Source organism: Panthera leo, chromosome C1 (assembly GCF_018350215.1).
Source record: "Panthera leo isolate Ple1 chromosome C1, P.leo_Ple1_pat1.1, whole genome shotgun sequence".
Taxonomy (NCBI): Eukaryota; Metazoa; Chordata; class Mammalia; order Carnivora; family Felidae; genus Panthera; species Panthera leo.
In genome coordinates, this window is record NC_056686.1 from 183,478,869 (window position 1) to 183,504,350 (window position 25,482).

Here is a 25,482-nt window from a genome sequence, read left to right on the forward strand (position 1 = left end):
AATTATATATATATGTATAATTGTTATTATTTTGCTATTGAGTTGTATGAATTCTTTGTATATTTTAGACATTAACACTTTATCAGATACATGGTTTGCAAATATTTTTTTTCCCATTCTGTAGGTTTTCTTTTCACTTTGTTGATTTATTTTGCTGTGCAGAAGGTTTTTAGTTTGAGGTAGTCTCATTTGTTTATTTTTTATTATGTTGCCTGTTCTTTGTGCTTGGTATCATTTCCAAAAAATTACCACCAAGACCCATGGCAAGGAGCTTTATTCCTATATTTTCTTCTAGTAGTTTCATGGTTTCAGGTCTTACATTTAAAGTCTCTACTCCATTTTGAGTGGATTTTTTGTGAGTGGCATAGATATGGGTCCAGTTTCACTCTTTTACATGGGAATATGCAATTATCCCAGCACCATTTATTGAAGAGATAGTCTTTTCTCCATTGAGGATTCTTGGTTCCCTTGTCAAATATTAGTTGACCATACTTGCAAGGGTTTGTGTGTGGCCTCTTGATTCTGTTCTATTGGTTTATGTGTCTGTTTTTCTGCCAGTCTGATACTGTTTTGATGACTACAGCTTTATAGTATAGTTTGAAATCAGGAAGAATAATCCTTTTAAAATGTAAGTCAGATTATATAACTTCACATAAAACTCTCCAACATTATCCACTTCAACAGGAGGAAAAAATCAAAATTTTTACAGTGGCTATACCACCCTACACATTATGCTCCTTTTAACCAGCTGGAATGTATTTTCTAATACTTTGTCCTAGGTCTCCAACATTCTCTTTCTGTGAATATATTCTTGCAGATATTTTGATGGCTTGAGTATGTATTCATCTCCTTCAGGTCTTTTCACACATGTCACCCTCTCAGTGGCTAACTTTGACCACGCTACTTAAAATTGCATCTCTGCAACCCCATTTTCATTTTTTTTTGATTCATTTTCTTCATCAGAGTTATTAGTACATACAATTCCATGACTTTTGCCTTTTTTTTCTGGTTGTGTGTTCTCCTCCTAGAATGTAAGCACCAGGGATTTTTTTGTTGTTGTTGGTTTTGTTTCCTACTGCATCCTTAGTGCTTAGAATAGAGCAGTGCCTGATAGAAGGGACTCACTAAATAATTCTTGAATGAGTAAATGAGTCTGCAGACAAAAGAAATATAGAGAAAACATATGCAAAGCAGATGGAAAGTAAATAATTAATATCTGCATAGAGAAAGAGTTTTTGCAAATGTATAATAAGCCAACTCGATAGAAAAATGAGCAAAGAATATTATTCTGAGGGCCAATTGTTCCAGCCAATGTTTATGTTGTCCCCCTTCCTTACTACTAAACCTCTAATTTCATTCAGGGCATCTTGGATCCAGCTAAAGAGCTGCATCTTCCACTGTAGTTCAAGTGTCCTTGTGCGGTGGTTTTGGCCAAGGAGGCATAAGCATGGGTTGCTCTGTGAACCTCTGAGAAAGTTCTTTTTGCCTTTTTGCACTTCACTTTCTTCTCTTATTAATTGTCGCTCCATAGCCACCCTGTGAGCCTGGGATGAGTTCCTATCCTAAGAAGGGATGAGGAGAGAGCTCAAAATAGCCCAGGTCCCTGGTGACCTATGGTTGGTCTGCTCTAAGCTGGACTTCTCACCTCTACACTTTTTTATATGAAAGAAAAATAAATTGTGTTATTATCACTCTTAATTGGGCTTTCTGTGAAAGGCAGTTCAACTTAATCCCTGATACGAATATGAAGAAATAATTCATTAAAGAACATATATAAATGAGAAATAAGCATTTGACAAGGAACTCTACCATTTTAATATTCAGGAAATAAATGAAATTAAAAGAACAGAACATATCACATTATCACATTATACCCATCACACTGGCAAACAAGTTGAAGCAAAATTAGCACAAGATTAAGAACATGGGCTATGAAACCAGATAGCCTGGGCTTAAATCACTGCTTTTCTATTGATGAATGATGTATACTTGGGAAAATTCCTTCAGCCCATTGGGGTTCTTTAAATAGAGACCCAATGGGCTGAAGGAATTTTATATATATATATTAACATTATGCCTATAGTTTAGTATCTTAATTATTGCTTTTCAAGCCCCTACTCAGGAGCGACTGCAGAATAAAGGTATTATTACAAATCTTTGATAAATTGGAGCTATTCAAAAAGACAATCTGGTGATATTTTTAAAAATAAAAGAATACATACAGAACCTTCAAACCACATTCCCACTTCTGGAAATCTATTCCATAGGAGTAAAGGACCCAATATTTAAGGATATATGTACAAGGATAATTAGTTTGTAGCAGTATTTGAGGCCTCAAGAAACAAATAGGTGCCCTTCATCCCTCTACTGGAAATAAAGTGAAAGCCTATCACAACAGAATTGCATTATTTGTGCTACATTTTTATGATGAGATATTGTATAACCATTAAAAAAGAATCAATGTGATGCTATATATCAGCTAACTTGGAGAAATCTTCACCATCTACTGTTATGTGGGGGTAAGAAAGTTTTAGAACACCTGTATAATATATATACATGTATATTTGTAAGCAATTAAATGAACAAGAAGACTTGTAAGAAGGATTCAGACTAGGTTAATATTGACTCCCACAGTGGGGTGTGTTGTCATTTTGGAGGAGTGGGAGAGAAAAGAAGGAAAATTTTCAACTGCATTTAAAGAAGGTGATCATAATGGAATAGGATGCCATATTCCATGCTACAGAGGAGTATGTAAAATTATAGATATGAGTGGGCTCAGATATATGAATTAAAATTTGAAAAAGGGTTTTCTCAAACATTGATGGTGGCCAACTCAGGGAGATGGAGTTTCAGTTTCTTTTTACCTTTTTATTTTATTCTTTTATTTGTTGTTTGCTTTTTAAAAATTACTGTGTATTTTATATAATCAAAATAGTTTTATCAATGTGAAATTTAGAAAATAAAATTTAAAAAATTTTAGAAATTTAAAAATAAAAAGGGCTGTCTGGGTGGCTCAATCTGTTAAGCGTCCATCTCTTGATTTCTTCTGAGGTCATTATTGAACGGTTTGTGAATTTGAGCCCCACATTGGGGCTCTGTGCTGATAGCATGGAGCCTGAATGGTACTCTGTCTCCCTCTCTCTCTGCTCCTCTCCACCTTGCTCTCTATGTCTTTCTCAAAATAAATAAAAATAAATTAAAAGAAATAGAGAAATAGGAAGTAAAGTAGTCAAGACAGAATATACAGATTTTTTTTTTAGATGCTCGGCTATAAAAAGAAATAGAAGTGATGTGGATGCTGGAGGTGAATACAGGCATCAGTGAAAGTTTGGTTACAACGGTAGTTGCCAGTGTGAATTTGAATGCTCAGGTAATGACTTTGTAGACTATGAGAATTTGAAGACTCGAGTGACAGAGGGGATAACTGACGGAGAGAGGTTCTGGAAAAGGTGAGAAGGTATGAGAGGGTGTGATCAGACCAAATGCTGAGGTCCTAGACTTTGGCAAGAGAAAGGTCACATCCTTAATGGTAAGGGGCCAGAAGGGGTGCTGAGGGAGGGGGAGGACAATGGAAAGGCAAATAGAAAACACAGGAAGATTTGAGGTTGGGAAGACAGAGAAGTTCCCAGCTGAGGGCTTTTATTTTCTCATGAAGTTCGAGGAGGAGTCTGGGACTTGTTGGTTGTGGCCTACAATGAAATTTGGTGAGAGAGCATAAATAGTTATGTTACGGAGTTATGAGGAGAAATGGAGAGTAGCTTACTGAAGAAACAGAGAGTTGCTTGGAGAGAGCAGCGTCCTGTTTACTGTATGTGTCCTTTGTTTCCTGGCTGGCTGCTCTTCTGTTCTGGCTATGCTGGACTGACAAAATGTATCGGGGTCTGCTCCAAGTGGTGGGCAGAATGAATCCATACAGGATCTGGGCTAAAATAAGAATTCCTTCATTGTGCAGAAATGTGGATGCCGTGGTGCTTTCTATATAATACTCTTCAGCACCGATCCACCATTACGAGAGCTGTAGTAGAAGTGCCCGGAACACAGAAGCAAAACATGGCTGCTGTTACAGGAGGGGAACTCCATCATAATTGGCAAATATTTATTGAGCACCTTTTTATATATGCACAATTGTTGGAAATAAAATTAAGTTTAGGATACAGAATTTCTTCTCCTCAAAAGTACGTGAGGCAATTAGATGAAGAAGCTGACATGGGAGCCTGATTTCAGACTGAAGTCAGGAGACCCATGTTACAGTTCTGAATCCACTTCAGTCCATGCAATCATGGGGGAGTTGTTCAGAGTTCTGGAATTCTCCTTTGTTTTCTCTCAAGACACTTAAATTATATCAGAGTTTCCCCTTCTAACTTTGACATTCTCCTAGCTGTGAACACTGTGCTTGATGGCTTTTATATGGCTGAGGACTTCTTCAGGTGTTGGCTTAAATGTCACCTCATCAGTAACTACTCTGGTTAAATCAACACTCCCCAAATATTCTCAATCCTTGACTCCTGTTCTTTTCCACCGTAACATTTATTATGACAGATAATTTTTACTTATTTGCATCTTGATTTTTGGCTATTTATCTAAAGGCAGAGATTATGTCTTTTAATTCATCAATGTGTACCAATGACCAGTGCAGTGGTTGACACATTGACATGACTCAATAAATGGCTTAATAGTTGGATATAGATGCAACAGATATTCACGGAAGCAAGAGGCCTGTGGAGTAGTCATAAAAGGATTCATGAGCCTATCTTTTTTTTTTTTTTTTTTTGCGTTTATTCATTTTTGAGACACAGAGAGAGACAGAGCATGAGCAGGGGAGGGGCAGAGAGAGAGGGAGACACAGAATCTGAAGCAGGCTCCAGGGTCTGAGCTGTCAGTACAGAGCCTGATGCATGGCTCAAACTCAGAAGTCAGACGCTTAACCGACTGAACCACCCAGGCGCCCCTCATGAGCTTATCTTTGAAGAATGAGTGGTATTAGGTGAGAGAGAAGACAGAAGATATTCCACGTGCAGGAGAGTACTGGCTGTGCTTCAGAGGAGAATGGACATGTGCCTAGGGAACAATGAGGAGATCTGCTAGATTGAACTGTGAGTTTTTGACCAAGTAGAAGGCAGTATGATTGACCTTAAAAGAAAAAGACTTGGGCACTGTTGTTGGTTCTTAAGAGTTGAAAGCAGCATGGCTCAAAAGCGCAAGCCAAACAGCCCATTGTGGTAAAATAGGTCTTGTCTATAAAGATAGGGATGGGATCAAACTAGGTCATGTCTGGAATGCTGAGGATTCCTGGAACATAAACTTAATCCAGAGTTATTTCTTCTCCCTCAGGAATTTCAAATCTACCTCTTAGAATTCCAAACAACATGGGATTTCACATTTAAAGCCATTTTAAATCCTTGGGTGGGTTGTCTGTGCTCATGGGTTATCTGACTGGTGTTACATTTTTCAGACTGAGTGTATTTTGTGATTTTCCTTCACCATCTCATTGACTCCAATGATCAACGCTCTGTAGACTGTGGGAGTGTGGGTCCTTCTAGTCTTGCCTTTATCTAGGTGTCTCTTCCTCCTCACCTCTTCTTACTTTTTTAAACACAAATTTTCAAGCAATATAATCAGTGTGTAATTTTTAGACTTTTATAGGTGTTGCTAGGGTTATAAATTATCACAAGTTAAGTTTTATGTGGCCCGGAATAGAAGGCAGAGGCTGCTTCCATGGGAATCCCTTTGGTCCTGCTTGCTATTCCCAACACCCAAAACACCCAACTCGGTATCTTTGTTAATACAGATTTATAATCTAAACCAGGGCACCTTCAGAAGATAAAGGGGACACTGTTAATAAATAAGCTGTGATAGCAGGTATTAACTGAGACTTCCCTGGGCTAACTGGGGCATATAGTCACCTTAGTGATATTGTACCTTTCCCATCTATTCTGTTGAAGTCATACCTATTGTATGAGTTTCTTTTTGCTGCTATAGTAAACTGCCACAAATTTAGTGGCTTAAAACAACACACATTTATTTTATCGTAGCTCAGGAGGTCAGAAATCTGAAATATGTCTCACAGGGCTACATTCAAGATGACAGCAGGGCAGGATTTTTCTGGAGACTCTGGGGGAGAATCTTTTCTTCCTTTCTTTCATCTTCCAGATGCCACCTGCATTCTGTGGTGCATGACACTGCATCAGATTGCCTTTACTTCCTCTGCTTCTGCCGTCACTTTGCCTTGTTCCTCCTTTGACCTTCTTGCCTCCCTCTTATAATGACCTGTGTGATTACACTTAGGGTTAATCTAGGCTAAGATGTGCATCTCGAGATCCTTAATTTAATCACACCTGCATAGCCCCCTTTTGCCATGTAAGATGATATTCACAGGTCCTAGGGATTTGGAAGTCATTATTTAGACTACTGTTCCCATCCTTCCAGGTAACATCTTTCAGAAACCTAAGACTGATTCCATCTTGCAAGTGACCTTTCCCAAAGCTGATTTCTAGTACCATCAACCCATTCTTTCCTTAGGGCACTATGGCTTGTTATACTACATTACAGTTAAATTTGGCTCTACTTTATTCCCCTCAGAAGCACAACGTAAAACACAGGGATGAATTTGATATAGGCCCCATCCTCCAGTATCTTATGTCAGAGGCAGAGAATTGCCAGAGGTTTGCCAAATATTTATCTCCTAATCTCTCTCAGGGAAAGAGAAGCTAAATTTTCAGCTGGCCATTTTTCATGTCTTTCCATTGTCCTCAGAATAAAGTCCAAAGTCTTTATATTGATCTACAAGGTCTTACATGATCTGACCTCACACCTTTTCTGGTCTCACCTTTTTTTCATTAAAAAAATTTTTTTTAAATGTTTATTTATTTTTGAAGGGGAGAGAGACAGAGCATGAGTCAGGAGGGGCAGAGAGAGAGGGAGACACAGAATCTGAAGCAGGCTCCAGGCTCTGGGCTGTCAGCACAGAGCCCGATGCGGGGCTCGAACTCACAAGCTATGAGATCATGACCTGAGCTGAAGTCAGATGCCCTACTAACTGAGCCACCCAGGCACCCTTTTCTGGTCTCTTGTACCAACCACTCCCTTTGTTTTTAATCAATACTGGACTTCTTGTATCTCTACAGATGGTTTCAAGATCTTTTCCTTTCTCTTATTCTCCTTCTGTCCCCTGCTTACCTGTGGACTTGTGTATAAGTGAATGTGTGAACACACACACACACACACACACACACACACACACACACACACACATTCCTACCACCTGAATATCTCTTCTTCAATCTTGAGGCTTCACTAGAAGGCACTCACTTATACAAACCTTCCCTGACCCTCCAATTATTTTGGTACACTTGTTATATACCATCATTGCAACTTACACACCTCTTTATTATCTCTTTGAATAATTATAATTATTTAATTAGTCATCACTTATTTGTCAATCTTCCTTTGCTTCCCTGCTGAACTGAAAGCTCATCTAGGAAACTTGTCTGTTTCATTCACCATGACCCCTAGCACAGCGCTTTACATTATGAACGAGTATACTCAGTAAATATTACTCACTGATGTTGTGTGAAAAGGATCCTCATTTTGGTGATATTTGTCTCAATACCTGCTACTCACTCGACTTCAAGAGAAATTATATATTTTTTTCTATTTTTTTAAAGATCCTAGAAAAAGCCTCTATCTTTCAAGACACTGGGAAGCTTTTGCCATGCACAAGGAACTTGATGAATCAGATACTACTTTTTTCATCAGACCTCTGATTCCAAGGAGGAAGCAGTAACAATACAAGTCTAGGGCAGGAGAAGTTTAAAGAAATCTAACCGCGGTCCAGGCTACTGCTAGGACATAAGAGAATCAGATTTTATTTTTGTTGTATGTCCTTTGATGGTTCTTATCCACATAAACTTAGAGAGACTTAGATATGAGTTCACAAAGGGACCTAATTGGTGTGTTCGAACCTACTGGGAAGGGCTATTCCCACGGGTGTGTAACAGGCTCATCCTCTACCTCTACTGTGTCACATCTCCAAGGGGGCCAGGTTTTTTTCTTCCTCGTAATTGTCTACCTTGTTCTGCTACTACCAGTTTTTCTTTTGTCTCTTCACGCAGTACCATATTCAAAGTGCTTCCTATTTTGTTACACAAATTTTATTCTCTGTGTTAAATATGTGTGCTTTTGCTATAGTTGCCAAAAGCAGGAGTGTGCTAGTATCATAGCTCTCTTTCTAGTAGATAGTTCTTTAAATGTAGGAAACTATTCATTTTCAGCTCCTCAGGGACTCTAACAAGGGTCTATTCTGCTTTCTGAACCTTTCTGGGTTGTAACAATGTACGCCATATGGCCTCAACAAACACTTCTTTGCAATGCCTAATTTTTTTGCAGCCAGCTTTCCCTCCTGAATGTATGTACTCGATGTGATTTTGCATATGCTTCTTTTATATAATGATCCAGATTCTTTGCTCTTCTGTTATATTCTTTCACCATTGCTTCAAGGTCTTTAGCTTAAGTAAAAGATGACAGTGTCATCTACATATTTGAGGTGTCTCTGGTCCTTGAGTCCTTTTCTTTATCTGTAGAAACCTTGAAAGTTTTCTCAAGGCAGGAGGTGAAGAGCCTTAGTGAGACACCACCTATTAATTCTACACTACAAGCTGACCTTTACCACCCAATCTTCGAGTTAAATGTGACTCTATCGTTTGTGAAGATCTGTTTGGGGCACTTACCATGTGGGTCTTCTATCGCTTTCCTTGCAGGGCTTCCAACAAAGCATCAGTTTCCATTAAGTCAAAATTCTTTTCAAGTCTCACAAAAGCCATAAAAAATGACTTGTTTATTGCCTATTGTTCAGCCTTCTCTGCAGCTTGAAAGCAAATAAAAAATAATGCCCACTTTAACTACCCATACATGCTAGGTTACATCAGTTGTTACATGTTGTTTATTGTCTATATATTAAAAAAAAGGTGTATCTCTAATTGAACCTCTGGGCCACAGATATTAATCAAATGATTAATTAAGAAGCAGGAATCTTGGATGAATACATGCTGGCTAAGGAAATGGCCACATTTTCAAATTGATTCAGCCAATACTGTCATCCCATTCAAGTGTGAGCATGACAAAACAGAAAATAATAAATAGAAGCTATGGAATCATCAGCAACGCTATACACACCTACAGAACATAGATACAGCTCATACCCAAGTAGACCCTGCGCACACAACTGCATACATTTCTCTCTGAGCCAGAGGATATGCTCACAGATGCCTTTGCCGTAACTTTGGTTCCCTCTCTCCCTCCCTCCCTACTTACCCATCTCTCTTTTCCTTCTTCTCTTCTTAGTGCCTTCCAGTAATCTTGGTAAGGGTCATTTATGAAATAGGATTCTGTGATGAATATTTGTGTATGAGTGGTTCAAAGTGCAAAATTTCAGGGAGACGCTCAAGTTCTATAGAAAGATGCTTTAATTGTTATTTATAGCTGAGTGATAAATTACTCTAAAATAGTAGCTTCAAACAAATATTCAGTGCCTCACAGTTTCTGTGGGTTAAGAATCTGGGTGCAGATTAGCTGGGAACTTTTGATTCAATTCTCTCACGAAGTTGGTATTCAAACTGTCATCTAGGGCTGGGGTCTTATCTGAGGTTCAGCTGGCCAAGGGTGGTATGGAGGAGGCCTCTGAATCCACGTTCAGCTGAATTTACTACTCAGCCGGTTGTTGGAAGGTTTCAGTTCTTCACCACATGGACCTCTCCTCAAGGCTGTGTTATGATGGGGCAGCCGGTTTCCCACCCTGTGAGTGCCTCAGGACAGAGTGAGAGACAACACAAAATGGAAGTCACAGTCTTTTTATAATCTAATATCAGAAGGGACCCCCCCTTTCAGTTCTGCTGTCATTCTATCCATTAAAAGGGAGTCACTCAGTCCTGACTACTTAAAAAAATTTTTTTTAATGTTTATTTTATTTTTGAGAGACAGAGAGAGAGAGAGAGAGAGAGAGCGAGCAGGGGAGGGACAGAGAGAGAGGGAGACACAGCATCTGAATCAGGCTTCAGGCTCTGGCTGACAGCTCAACGCACGAACGATGACTGAAGCTGAAGTTGGATGCTTAGCCAACTGAGCCATCCAGGCGCCTCAGTCCTGACTACTTTCAAGGACTGGGCTGCACAAGGGCATGAATATCAGGAACTGGGAGTTATTTGGGGCCATTTTAGAGGCTACCCAGCACAAGCTCCAAAGATTTCTTCACCTTCCTCTTTTCCCTTAAAATGGAATCTAAAAATAATGAATAAACAAAAAGCAGAACCGGACCTATAAATACAGAGAACAAACTGATGGTTGCCAGTGGAGAAGGGGGAGGGAGAGGTGCAAAATAGGCAAAAGAGAGAGGGAGATATAGGCTTCCAGTTCTGGAATGAATAAGTCATGGGAATAAGAGGCACAGCATAAGGTGTACAGTCAATGATATTATAATAGCAGTGTATCAGGACAGATGGTAGCTACATTTGTAAGCATAGCCTAATGCGTAAACTTGTTGAACCACTGTCCTGTACACCTGAAACTGTTGTAATATTGTGTGTCAACTATACTCAAAAAAATAAATAAAATGGAAAGTAAATTTAATTAATAGATTTTCTGCAGTTACATGTCAAAGCAATCACTTACTCCCATTTTGGTGCATTTGCAAATCTAGTGATCTTCTTCACAGCAGAATGACTTTTTATTCCTAATCCCTACCCCACTTCGTCTCTCATTGTTTAAATCCTACCTGTCCATCGAGTTGGTCTATCTGATGTATTTCTGTTGTTTGTTTGCCAGTGTATCCCTGGTGTCTAGCAGGGGGTCTTGTGCCCAACTGATACTCAGCAAATATTTGCTCAGTAAATGAAATATGCCACCTCTATCAAGAGCCATCACCAGTGACCTCTTCCAGTCATGAGTTCTCCTTCTCATCGATGCCCTTGCATTTTCAGGAGGAGTATGGTTAAACACAATCTCTGGAGACAGAATTCCCACATTCACATCTTAATTCTGCCCCTTACTGTCCTTGGAGGGGCTATTGAAACCCTCTGTGCCTCAGTTTCTTTACCTGTAAATGGTGGTACGGCTGCTGTCAGAGTTCCCTTGGGATAAGCCATGTAAAGCTTACAAGAGTATTTTTATATAGCTGACACATTGATGATTTACTTGCTTATTTCTCATTACTTGATTATTCTCAGGCTACTTCTCAAAAGAAGTCTTGTGTTTACATACTCATTTTTATCCCAACAAGTATAATATGTCAGAACAACTTCAATGGGATCACTCATCCATCTTCTTCTACACTGTGATTTTCTTAAAACTGAGACCTTGTATGATCTGGCTTGGGGTCCCTAGGGTAGGACTGACATACAATCACTTTTTAACATGTATTTCTTAGACTTCAGGCTAAGTAGGAGCAAGAATAGTAATTTATCTTTGTAGTGTGTGTGTGTGTGTGTGTGTGAGAGAGAGAGAGAGAGAGAGAGAGAGAGGGAAATTATTAAGATTTCACCAGTATGGTGCCTTTTATAAAATAGCTAAATTTTTTTTTATTTGATTTGAATTATGGACACCTTGTTCCTAACCTTATCTTTTCTCCCTGTAGATCTTTTGCCATATAATACTTTTTAGACCAAGGTGGGACATTCCTAAGTAAATGAAACTGACTCATCATGTATATCTTTGGTTTCAATTCCCTATTTGTCTTGGGGCATTATCTCAGAAACACATCATTAATGATTATTTTTTACTTTTTTGTTAAAAATCCATAATTATATTTACTTTTTAAGGATAGTTGATAGTGTTTGAATATTATTGGACATGGTAATAAACTATGTAGATTCTGCTCCAAGCAGTTACAAACAAGGGTGAAAATATACAGTATATTAATATTTTCTGTAACAGTTTTCTCTAAATCCATTTTTTCCATGCAAAATTATGCCAAACTTAACACTTGGAGAATGAGAGCCTCAAAAGGCTGGTACATGATGTTGAGCTTGATTATGCATATAATAAGATAAAAATTTAGGGAATTCAAAGATATAACCAGGAAAAGAGCAAAAAGTATCCAAGCATTTATTTTCAGTGTTTTAAAGTAAAAAGAGAAAATGGCAGCTAAATAAAGACTAAGCTATTGATTATATTTTAAGTATACAAGCTAAATAAACAGGTTAGATGCTGTAGTTAGAAATTGTTAAAAGGTTAATGGGCATCTGGGTGGCTCAGTAGGTTAAGCAACCAACTTTGGCTCAGGTCATAGTCTTGCAGTTCCTGAGTTCAAGCCCTGCGTTGGGCTCTGTGCTGACAGCTCAGAGCCTGGAGCCTGCTTCAGATTCTGTGTCTCCTTCTCTCTCTGCCCCTCTACTACTTGCATTCTGTCTGTCTCTCTCTCAAAAATAAATAGACATTAAAAAAAGAAATTGTTGAAAGGCTAAATTCAATAAGATATTGCATGGTTAGGTTAGTTAGTATTGTTTCTGAAGGGAGTTCCGGTAAAAAAAATTCAAACAAGAGATGTGCCTAGGTGTTCAGGAAAACATGGGACCAAGTTTTAAAATAACTCATTTTACTAAAATGTAAAGTATAAATTTCTCATTTGGAGTCGGTTTGTACCAGCTGTCTTTTAAGTATTTGCGATTATAGCATAAAGAAATCTAAAAATGAATAAAGTAGCATGATTCATTTTCTATAAGTTATTTCAAAGATTATAGACTTTCACTTGAGGTTTGTGTTAGGAACACGTTTTAGTTTTATCATTGTGAACATGTGCAGACTTACAATTAAAAAGTTGAAAAATGCTGGTGATAAATGAAGGTAGAAAATAATGGTAGAGTGATGCCTAACTTTTTAGCAATAGGAAAACCATGTCCTTATCTGTTTTAATTTGTAAAAACAGCACACTGAAGTTCTCCCATTAGCCTCATTCCAAGACTATTTCAGATCAGTGTTCTGAGAATTAATCAAGAGTGTTTGGATACCTTTGAGTCTATTGACATGACTTTGATTTCCAAAGAAGCTGAAGAAAGAAGGATGCTTAAAGCATTACAAAAAAAAATATATGGCCATAAAAGATTAATGCTAAATAAAACTTACAACAAAGTAATGGAAAGTTAAAAGAGAAAGGAAAGAAAAAAAAAAGAAACACTTGCAGGTTGGTCTTAAGCTGTCATGTCAAATGAGGAAAATGCGTTTATAATCCTTTACACATCGATTGAAAAAAAAAAAAGCTGCTCCTTCATTCCGCCTCTCCCAAGGTTTCATTGTAGTACCACAGTATGCATTCCTATCAGAATGTACTCATGTCCTGATCCCCCAGGGACCACTGCAGTGTTAGGTGAGCAATGATGGAAATGGATCCATTTATTCTACAATAGGAGCACTTCAGAGAAATTACAATATTTGTCCTTTAGAGATGTTTTAGAAATGATGTTTATACTGGAGATTTCTGGTCCTGTGATAGGATTGAGGAAGGCCTTTCTTCAGCTTTCTAGAAACTGTCCCGTAGCCCTGTTGAGAAATACTAATGGTTTCAGAATAATGAAATATTTTGCATTCTTTTTTTTTAATGTTTGTTTATTTTGAGAGAGCATGTGAGCAAGCAGGGGAGGGGCAGAGAGAGAGGTAGAGAGAGAATCCCAAGCAGGCTCTGCACTGTCAGTGCAGAGCCCAACATGGGGCTTGATCTCACAAACTGTCAGATCATGACCTGAACGTATATCAAGAGACCCCTAACGAACTAAGCCACTCAGGTGCCCCTATTTTGCATTCCTAAAAGATAATTTTAAGGAGGTTTCTATTGTTTTAGCAAAGTAGAATGTTACATGCAAGAATAAAACACTTCCTTTTTTATCAGTAGTCATTTATTTTAAATAATTTAATTGAATCACTATTGATACACTCTAGTGTTATTTATTGGACCATTCTAAGTGGAATGATACATTAAATATAATCAAAATTGTGTTAAAATATAATATGGACTCTTAACTTCCTTCACAGTGTATTGTTTTTAGCTTGAGTTTAATTTTTTGAATGTAATAAACCAACATTTAGATTGTGCTAAGTACTCACAGCCAGAAAGGATCATAAGTTTGAAGAGAAATTGTTTTTATTCAAGTTCCCAGGCTTATACTGGAAATGTTAAAAAACATAAAAGATATCAAGAGTTGCAAATTGACAGTCTAATTAATGGGATCTTTTCTACCGGCTGATGTTAAATTTTAAGCACTGGTGTTTTTCTTTGCTTATATTTGCGTTTTGGTTAAAAACTGGAACCAAGATGATTTAGAAACATCCGTGGTTTTCTTTCTCTCTCTCTCTTTCTTTCTTTCTTTCTTTCTTTCTTTCTTTCTTTCTTCTTTCTTTTTTTTCCTGAGCCTTTGTTTATCTTAACCTTGTACAGATGACAAATTTTCCTTGATGGTCTTTGGGTTTATAAAATTTCATGTATCAGATATTTTATATATCAGATCTAGATCAAATGATTTGAGAAGGAGTGATTTGTACTAAGACTTCATCCCAACCAGCCCAGAGGGGTTGATAATGTGCTGTTTTGCTCACAGGGAGGCTCCTAAGGTGAATCCCTGAAGCTGCTCCTTCGGAAGACTGGCTGCATGGTCTTTACTGGCTCCTAGATGCCATTGCAATGAAGTGTTCTGGTCATGTTTTGATCTGAATCTCAGTTTGGCCTCCAAGAAAGGGGAATTTCCAAGTTATTGATTGAAGTGGGGAATCACAGGGTCTTCTACTGCTGCGGGGAAGATAGTGAGCTCCTGGGAAACAGCCTGGATTTTGAAGTCTTAGGTTTGGATCATTAGCTATAAATTGGTTAACTGCTCTGAGCCTCAGTGTTTTCACCTGTAAAATGGGAAATTCGGAGAGTATGTATCTTATAGGGCTGCAGAAGGGAGTAAATTAGGTGATGGATGGAAAATAATTGGTCCAGGACTTAGTTTATCATAGGCACTCAATACAATTTATTCTCCTTTTCATCTATTTTGACCTGAGAGCCTGTTTAACTTACTGTGGGCCCTTCATTTTTCTCATAAGCCTTTATGCTTTTCTCTCCAGGCAGCAAGTTGGTAGCATTCTAAATGCTTAGTAAATTGGGATAAATTAACACTAATTAATAATTAACACTCCAAGACAAAATCAAGGAGCTACCCATGGTATTAATTTCAGTTTGAAGGCTTGAGAACCAGGAACTCCGTGAGCTGGAAAAGATTGATGTTTCAGTTCCACAGTCAAGCACAGGGAGAGACAGAGACAGAGAAAGAGGGAAGTTTAGTACAAACTTCCTGTGTCTTTTTGTTCTATTCTGGCCCTCAATGGACTGGATGAAGTCTACTCAGATTGGGGAGGACCATCTGCTTTAGTCAGTTCACCAACTCAAATGTTTTTCTCTTGTGGAAACACCTTCACAGACACACATCCACGATTAATATTTAATCACCTAACTGGGCATCCCATGTCCCAATTAACGATCCTAGCCTCCAAGGGGCAAATGTGGCATTAACTTAACATTATCGTCAGTAGAGTATGAGAGTGTCTAGTTTCCTAAAATTCTCATTGACACAGGATATTTTAAATTAAAAAAAATGTGTCGAAGCTACAATTTTATTAGGCAAAAAAATGGCAACGTGTTACTATCGCTATACATATAAAAGATATTAGTTTCTATCTGTTTCATGAATTTATTATTAGTGTGGAACAGATGTTTAATTTTGTTATTAGATTTGATATTTTTCATTCTATTATAGACCTAGATTTATAAGGGAAGGTAGATATTGATCTTTTCTAAATATTTGTTTATCTTCTTGTTCTCTCTCCCTTGACTTTCCTTGCTAAAAGAAAGTGTTAATGTGTTCTTGTGATTAGTTTATGTCTATTTAAACCCGAGTGCCTAGCCATAATCTAGTTCCTCAGGGGTCCTGTACAGTCGGGTTCTTACGAAATGAAGTTTTTCCTTCTCAAATTTCAGCTTCATTCTCTGAATATTCAAATACATTTGTCAACTGCTTTCAGAGAAGAGACTGGGAAAGGGTGATGATAAATCTGGAAATTTAATTCTGATTTTGTGAACTATAAAAGTGTGACACAAAGAGCAGTGGTCCAGTGGTTCTAAATCTGGACCATGTCAGAATCACCAAGGAGATGAAAAAAAGCAAAAAAAAAAAAAAAAAACCAAAACCACTGAAGCCTTGGGCCTGCCCCAGATCAGCTAAGAATGTAGAGTGGGCCTGCAATGTTATTTCTGCCAAACTTCCCAGGTGATCTGATGGGCAATCAGGACTGAAGGTCAAGCACGTGGGTTCAGAGGTCATCGCTGCCCTGCTCAGCTGTGGCTTCTTAGTCAAATCACCCAAAACGCCAGGGCCGTCAGAGGAATAGCATGAGAGCAAAGAGCTCCTGAAATCTAAGCTCTGTACTTGCGCTGTAGTAAGCCCAGTCTTCCACGATGCACGCGTGTCCGCAGCCCGAAGGTACCAGGAAGAAATGTTAACATCGCAGGTACATGTCAATGTATCGGATAGAGCATATTTGCGTGGTTTATATACAGAGTATATCATTTGAAATTAAAATAGAGGAAGTTTTAAGTGATTTCACTTCAGGGTCCTTGCTAAAGGCCGGGTAACGCTGCCAGTTCTTCTGTGAGAATTACAGATTAGCAAAGTGAGAATTGTAGCAGTTTGGCTGTAAAGATATTAAAAAGTCTAGTAAGTTTAAGTTATTTTCACTCCAGGAAAACTATAATCATTTGAAAGATCGAAGAACAAGAGTGAAATTTAAAATAAGATTACATATTCACAAATCACTGTGTTGCTGGTAAAGAAGGCACTGATGATTGTACACCTGCCTTTCATTGTTTGAACGGGCTATTTTTATATTTAAAATGATGCGGTATCTACTGACAATGCTTGAAACCTGTGAGATTTCAAAAATTTTGCCTGATGTTTTTGGTGGTGATGGTGGTGGTGTAAGGAAATCATCCCATTTCACACCGAGAATAGTTTTCTTTATTGAGATGTCAACATAGTGACATACGTGTTAAAATGTCACTGAGCATCTTCTCTGTCTAGCTCTCAAGATGTGAGCTAATACACTATTCTTGATTAATCCTTCGCATAGAAATTCTAGAATTGAGTTTGCTGACCAAACAACTCAAAGGGAAGCACAGTTTTCCAAAGTGGAGCTTAGAAAGGAAAAAACCCAGCGGTTAAAGTGTCCATGTGTCTGAATTTGTAAGTGTTGATGTGAGTTGATGTCAGTTTCCGCGGCCTTATTATTTAATCTTATAGATGAGTGTCATGATTAACTTTTTATGCAACAACTGTTCCTGTATTGAGTGCAAACAAGGCAAGAGGTGGAGATGCTGCAAGTGGCAGGCACTCACTTCTTGGCCCAAGTCTTGGACACTAGTGAGGAAAGTGGCATAAAAGATGGAGGCACCCAGGTTTCTCATGAAAATTAAATTGTATAAATTCATCAACTAAAATTACTGCTTTTCGCTCTCCTGTTTTACCGGTATATTTTCTAAACTAGGGCAAGTAAGCTAAAATCCATAATTTATAAACAATCTGTGGAAAAATTAGTGAATTATTTACAACACTTTTGAAAAATGTGTTTGTCTCTCATGCAAAAATTAGCTACTCTGTTAATCACAGTGGTGCCACAAATATGCTGGAAATTAGGACTTGCAAAAGTGAGTTTGGAAAAAAATAGTTCTGTAACTCAATCTGAAATTGGAAAACCAAACTGATCCTGAGTGGTCTATTTAAACAAGTGCCAATTATTGAATAATTCTCAGACCTAAACAGAAAGTTATTGCATATGGAAAGATTTTTTTTCCCTTAGAGTGTTTTATTCCAGATGCCCTTTTAAATTGTTTTTAATTCTCTGTGGGCAGTAGATAACTAAACCTACAAAATGTAGTAATGGCAAGGAGGAAGCAATCACGTTGGCCACTTCTAGTTAAGAGTCATGGAAAAGGCATCTGTTATATATGAATTGCAGACTATAAGGACTTTGACAGTCCATAGACCAGACCTAATTTATTAAACTAAGTTTCTAATATAAACAGTAATTTGTTTCAGGCACTGACACTGCAGGTCTGGATTATGTGAACCAAATATAAAGAACTGTATTTCTCTTTTGGAAAGTGTGCCTTTCGAGCACTGAAAGAAAATAATCTAATATGTCATAATAGTAAATATGATGAACATGGCCCACCTTCCTGAGCATGGGCTGATTCACACTTTCTCCTTTTTACATTTTCCAGAAGTTATTTTAAAAGTACCAAGGCATGGTTTATAAACTTCAAAGCACACCTGTGACTTCTATTCCAAATAGATGAGAAAATGCTGAGACTATTTAAAAAGATTTAATCTTTTGTGCATTTTAAACCTGAGATAGTTTAAATTGGTGGACACATTTCTTAGTACAAAATCAATGATTAGAAATATGAAGATTCCCTTTACCCTGTCACTTTGCAGACAATGTTTGATAGAAACATTCTATGAAATTTATGAAATATGAAACCTACATATTAAATAGCCTAGACATTTGAAGAAGACTGTGGACTAAATAAAGCTTTATTTCCAGACTTTTGAAAATACATTTCAATTAGGTCAAGATGTGCCTAGATACTTAAACTGATAAGAACAGATACTACACTTGATCTTAGCCAAAAGGCTGAGAAGCGATAAGATGTGCCTAGATACTTAAATGGATGTGTTCTTTGTTTGTGAAATTATTGACATAATTCTCACATACACTCAGTACTCCTTATTATTTATATACTCCCAGTTCCTACCTAAGGCAAGGAAGAATCCACAACTGCTCTTTTCTTTTCTTGTTCTAAAGGGCAGCATATTAACTAGGATGATTTTGGCTGCAAGTAACAAACTCATCTTAAAATGTGGCTAAAACATAAAGGGCATTTTATTGTCTTACAATGCAAGAAGTAAAGCGGATGGCACTTTCATGACTGGCTAATTCAATGATTTCCTTCTTGTGTATCAGTGTTGCCCAAACACATAACAGGGTTTCTGTCATGTGTCCCCATGGAAGGGAGGAAAACAACTTTGCTTAGTATCTTAAGTCAGATTGGTCAGTGGTTGGGTCATGTAGCCATGCCTATGTTGACCATAGCCAGGAGAATGGAATTACCCTGATGAGATTAAACTAATCAGCATTCCGCCTCTTCACCCCTACCACCATGAAGGATGAGGCTGTCTGATAAGAGAAAATTGGGGTACATTTAACAAGAAAGAAGAGGAAAATTGCCATTAGGTAGGCAACCAGCAGTATCTGCCAAAGGTAGGAATGAGAAATATAATTGATTGGTAACACCAATCAATTGGTAACACCAATAAATGGTAGGCATTAAAGGAAACTGTCTACAATATCATTTTATTACCTGCATGCACCTGGGAAGGACTTTCAGGTGTGCATTAAGTATTTGTCCATGACAAATTTTACATAATGTAAACAAAAATCTTCATAGCATAATACACTTACAGTAAAGTAAAATTCCAGGAGGGGCAATGTGAAATGCTTAGACTGAGGCATTTAGATCATTCTGGTTGAATTGATTATGCTAAGTAGTCACAAGTAAGGTTAGTTTTCTTGAGCCATTTTGGTTTATGTATCCCTGCATTGACAAATCATTGATTGAATACAACCAGCCAATAGGTTGTTTTCATGTTTCAGAGAAGCAATCTGAATTTTTCTCCTACCAAATCACTCACTTGTCAGAGGTAATGTTAGCTTGGTATGGGAAAAATGAAGGAAAAATGAGAGCAGGGGAGGGGAGGAAAGAGAGTGCAAGCATGACACAGAGAGAACCAATTGTTGGGGACAGTGAGTACTTCAGCGTTCCTTTATTTTACCACGCTGGATGGTAGGTATTTTTGTTCTTGTTTGTAAGAAGTTGATTTAAATAATTCTTCCATTTTTAAAAAGTTAGGCTCTTTAAGAGAAAGCTTGAACCCAATATAATATACCCAATAGCCTTAAACATATTTTCTTCTTAGTACATGTGTTCTCCTTATTGATAAATGCAGTGATCTATTGGAAGGGATTATTTGCTGTCACACCTTAGGGTTTTGAAATAATAGCTTAACCAAATAGTCTTCTCAGTCAATAAATGTTGAAGTCCTACCAGAACTGAAAGGAGCTTTACTAATCTGAGGTGTTCCTGTCTGTAACAGACATTATGTGCTCCAAGTCGTTGAAAATATTTTAAAAAGGAGAGTTCCAAAAAGAAAAAAGAAGAAAACTGCTTTAATCCAAAACATACTAATTCAGGGCATATCTTCAAAAAGAGAGACGATATTTGGAGAATAACTGCAATTGGTTTTTCCCCAATTATATCTCAAATATCATGTGGTCCTTCTGTTATAGAACAGTCTCACCTGGCTGTTGATTTGATGCCACCTACAAATGTTCTGTGTCCATGGGGTGTGGTGCACAAAGCGTGGAGATGGAAAAACATGCAAACAGACAACAAGTGCAAACCTAGCCTTATTTTACAGCTGCACAGGGTTTTGGATTCAGATGTGCATGTTTACATACGCAGGGAATTACTTGGGGGAGGCATATTCTACATAGCTTCATCATTCTTAAGAGTAAAATTTGCTTGTTGGGATTCTTATTGTGTTATTTACAATAACTTGGTTTTTTTCTTTAGAGTATAATTTTTAATATTGTCTTTATGTTGAAAAACTTTGGCATAATAGCATTAATCTGTAGGAAAGTCAATCTGGGATTTAAATTAGCAGGAGCTCACATTAAAATAAGGTCATATAAAATACCACTTTGTTTAGTTGCCTCTATGTCCACTGTTCTCCCATATTCTTCACTTGCAAAAGAATTAGAAGAACGTTGTCTAGAAAAAAAGCATTTTAGTTGGAGTCAGGATACTTGAATTCTTGTTCTGCCATCCCCCTGACTTCTACTTCCATTCATGCTTTAGTTGGGATAATAGAATTCCTGTTTCTGACTGATTCACGTTGACCACCATTTTGGACAAGACAGTGTGCTTCACTTTCCTCACTGTTAGCAGTGAAACTATGATTCTTAGAGGTTTAGATTCCTGTTTATGGACTAATGACCTTTGTTTAGCATCCTATGCCTGGAATCACTCAGAATTTTTAACACTTCAGTGGAAGGATTTTAATTACAGATTGATTCTTGCTAAGTAGTTACATAGCTGTTCAATCCATGGAATGAGGTACACCTGTCATGAGTATAATTTGCTAATTAGAAGAATAGCTTGTTTCAAACAGATTTTTTTTAAACCAAGAAATTGCAGACATACAATCACACCTGCAAAAAGATTTGAATTTTAAAATTTTCTGTGCATGTGTTTAGCAGTAAATTTGGTTAAAAATAAAGTAAATTCTATAAATTCACTATGGCTTTCTTATATTAGAATGCGTTTGAGTTTCTCTTTGCGTCAGTGTTATTTCTGGTTTTAGTGTAAAACTTCAAAAGGAATTTTCAAAGTTTGGAGCTTGCATTGTTTGCTTCCTCTGAGAGAAAAGCAAAATGAGCTGATTTTTTTAGGGTTATACAAATTGTCTTTTTAAAGTTAAACAAAACTTTAACATGTACAAACCTCTAAAAGTATCTATTTAAATTTAGTATTTAAAATAATTTCCATTTCTTAATTTGAAGTCTTTTTTAAGGTAATAAAAAGTAGAATATGAGTGTCTTTTAAAGCCTATATGGTTCTTTTATTTTTTTTTCACCAAATCTCATATAAAAGACATTATTATTGCCATTAGTTGCTGCTTCAGAACATGGAATCCAGCAGAACACAATAGTTTTTTTTTATTATTTTTTTTAAAATGTTTTTTTTTAACATTTATTTATTTTTGAGACAGAGAGAGACAGAGCATGAACAGGGGAGGGGCAGAGAGAGAGGGAGACACAGAATCTGAAACGGGCTCCAGGCTCTGAGCTGTCAGCACAGAGCCCGACGCGGGGCTTGAACTCGCGGATTGTGAGATCATGATCTGTGCCGAAGTCGGACACTTAACCGACTGAGCCACCCAGGCGCCCCAGAACACAATACTTTTTATTTGTGATTGTGTTTTAATTTTAATATTAATTTTTGATAGGGCACAGAAAGCAGGTATAAATCATAGTAAGGCAGATTATTGATCAATTATATTTAAAAGCTTTGGGATCAGTCACAGCAAAGAAGAAACTCAATTCACATACTCTACACTAGAACAAAGTATTATTCCAAATGGTCTCTTTTATCCAGTATTGAGAGCACTAAATCTGATGTACTGAATTTCTAAAACAACTTTGCAACATTTGTCTTCAGTAAAATTCAGATACTTTTCTCCAACCTTTACTTCTATTCATGCTTGAGTTGGGATAATATAATTGATGTATTTCTGATTCATTTGAACAGTAAACTATGTATTTTTCCTTGAATCTATTGTCCAGCTTGTAAAAATTACCTTAATAGCTACGTTTTTCTTACCACTGGCTATATCTTATCAATTAAGAAAGTATATAAATATCAAAATGTGGAAGTTGTTGTGAAACCCAAAGTGTGGCAAGAATTGCTGTCAAGCAGGTAGCCACACCAGAATCTAAGGGAGCAGAAAACGGTATTATTACCTTGGCGCTGATGGTTCTGCTTTTCAACCTTGTTGATGGACTCCCAGGTTCCGTTGTAGATTTCAGTACCTTGGTCTGTGTACTCCTCACATAATATTAGGGTCAGTAGCCAGGGATGCTAAGTAGTTGGTTTGGATCCCAGGGAGAGGATCTGGTAAAAGCTAGGCCAGCTTGTTTCTTATTACATTCCCTGACCAACTCTTAAACTATCTTTGCTTGCCCATTCTGGGCACTTAGGATCCTGAGGGATAATTTCTGACTTAGGTCCACAATGAATCCCTCCTTTACCCTATGGTTTGTTTTCTGAACTCTGAAGATGCTACACCAAGGGGAAGAGCTGGGTAAATGGTGGTTATGGTGGTGAGAGGTAGGTTACTGGTGAGACTTACTTCTTTGCATAAGATCAAATGTAGGAAGCTATCTTTGTTTTTTAATACTATTTCCAAGAGATATGACTTATAAAATGACATTAAGTTGATGAGAAAGACAGGGATAGTAAGAATGAAGGAAATATGTGCTATGGTCTGAATATGTGTTTGCCCTCAAATTCATATATTGACATCCTAACCCCAGAGGTGATGGTATTAGGAGGTGGGGCCCATGGGATGTGATTAGTTCGTGAGGCCAAAGCCATGGTAATTGGGATTAGTGCCCTAATAAAGGAGACCTTAGAAAGCTAGTTTGTCCCTTCCACAACATGAGGACTCAGCAAAAAAGTAAGATCCATGAACCAAGAAGTGGGCCCTCACTGGACATTGCCTGTGCCATGATCTTGGACTTCCCAGTCTCTAGAACTGTGAGAAATAAATGTTTGTTGCTTATAAGACACCCACTTGATGATATTTTTGTTACAGCATCTTGAATGGACTAAGTCCTATGGTCATTTATATGATAAACTTCTTTGGCTCTAATTCTTTCCTTTTGTGTTTATATTTTGCAAATAGTGCTGTCTTTAAAACTTTTGAGGGCAACATATATGGAGATTATTTTTTAGAAAGGAGTGGAATAGGAATATGACTTAGAAAAGTTATGACAATAAGCAAAATTCTTTCCTCCTTGGAATGACAGGTTGGCTGCTAGATGCTTGTTGCTGTTGCTGCAAAGCTAGGAAGAGAAGCTTAATTTTCTCCATTGCAGTAAGGCCAGGAAGAAGCAAGGGGTAGAAAATAGCAAGGCTATAATGTAGACAGACCTTAACACCTCCTCCTCAACATTGAATTTTTTGGATCTGTGCCCAGGATACTTGGAAACAGGGCTACTCAGATTAATAATGGTTCAATAGTCTCCAAACATAGACTCCAGCATCCCTTATGGTGCCAGCATTGATGCATCTAGTATACCTATAGTTCAGGATTTGCAAACTGTAATGTCCCCACAGGCCCAGCTAGTTAATCTAAACAAGTCAACTGTGTTGGGTGCAAGCTGTGGTCACTAGGGGCACACAAGCTCTTTCTTAACGGGGTCCTGGTGACAGCTTTTTGTTGCCAAGTGGAAATGGAGTTTTCAAGAGAAACTAGAAGTTGAGATTTTCATGGATAAAATGGACTTTTTAATGTGAAATCTAACAATTTTTAAATGTTGGCAACTGAATAAAACTTAGGAAAAAGAAAAAAATACCCATCTACCAGTCAGATTGCAGCAGTGAATTTGATACCTCAGCTCTAGGTATAGCTTGGTTGCTTATAATGCCAACAGTGATAGTAACCAATATTATCTTGCTGACAAGCCATTTCTGCCCTGCCTAGAGGAAGAAGGGTAATCACACATAGACACACTAACACAAACTTTGTGCTTTGGGACACACACAGGGACGGTTTTGGTTGATGTCCATACAAGGGGAAAATTGGATCAAATGTTTCTTAGATTTTTTAGTACTCAGAGTCAGTATTAGATTTTGGTATTTATATATTCTTATGCATTGAAATGTTTTTGTTAGAGTAGTATCACTTTTTTGGCATTAGAAATCTGAAACTTGAAACATGTACATATCAAGACATGTCTAGAATGAACATTGCTAATCAAGTAAGGTTTAGAAAGTATTCTATACTTTCATAACCTTTGTAAGGAGAAAGAAATAGGATAACAATGCAAAAATGTGTTTTGCAACAAAAGCGTATAAAATCATATTCTACTCCAAAGACTTCCTAAACAAGTGGAATATGTGACCAGATTAAAATTTACGAGTAACTGTGCATCAGAATCTCTACCTACTATGATAAAAAGCAATGATGATAAAGTGAAACTGAAAATGCTTTTTCTTGAAACTAAATTATGCTCTCAACAAAATGTCCCCAGTAGTGCAGGTATATTGATATTAAATAATGACTTAAGGTATTGTCATTTGCTCTATATAACAACCAATAAATGTACTGACAAATTATGGCTAATTTATAAGTGGGTGCAAGTAAGGTTATTTTTTTCTTCTGGTGATTTTATATATACTTCCAAGTTATTATTCACTTCTTAAACAATCTCACATACTTTCACCTAAATGACCTATTCAAGATCAATATTCTAGTTAGCTTTCCTGAACCTTGTGTGATAGTTTTGCAAATTCTATTTCCCTTGGCACATTTTCCCATGATCTGATACTTGAATAATTGAAATACATATAGCTGTATTTTTGTCTGAACTTTGAATCTGCAGTAGTCCATTTTCTTTTTGTAATTCACACCAAATTAATTGTGCCATTTTTTTCAATGCTATTCCTAGGTATTTTAGGTTATGAGAACATACTTAAAACAGTTCTAATTCTCTTTGTAAAAATAAAATGTACACAATGAAGTATACTACAAAAAAAGATAGTAATTATCAGGGAGAGAATGCAAC

The 25,482-nt window shown here is 37.2% G+C and overlaps 1 pseudogene; it reads right to left on the reverse strand.

Annotated features, from left to right (window-relative positions):
* Positions 1-18,558: 18,558 nt before the first annotated feature.
* Positions 18,559-18,717, reverse strand: LOC122229109 (annotated as a pseudogene).
* Between the last annotated feature and the right edge of the window lie 6,765 nt (positions 18,718-25,482).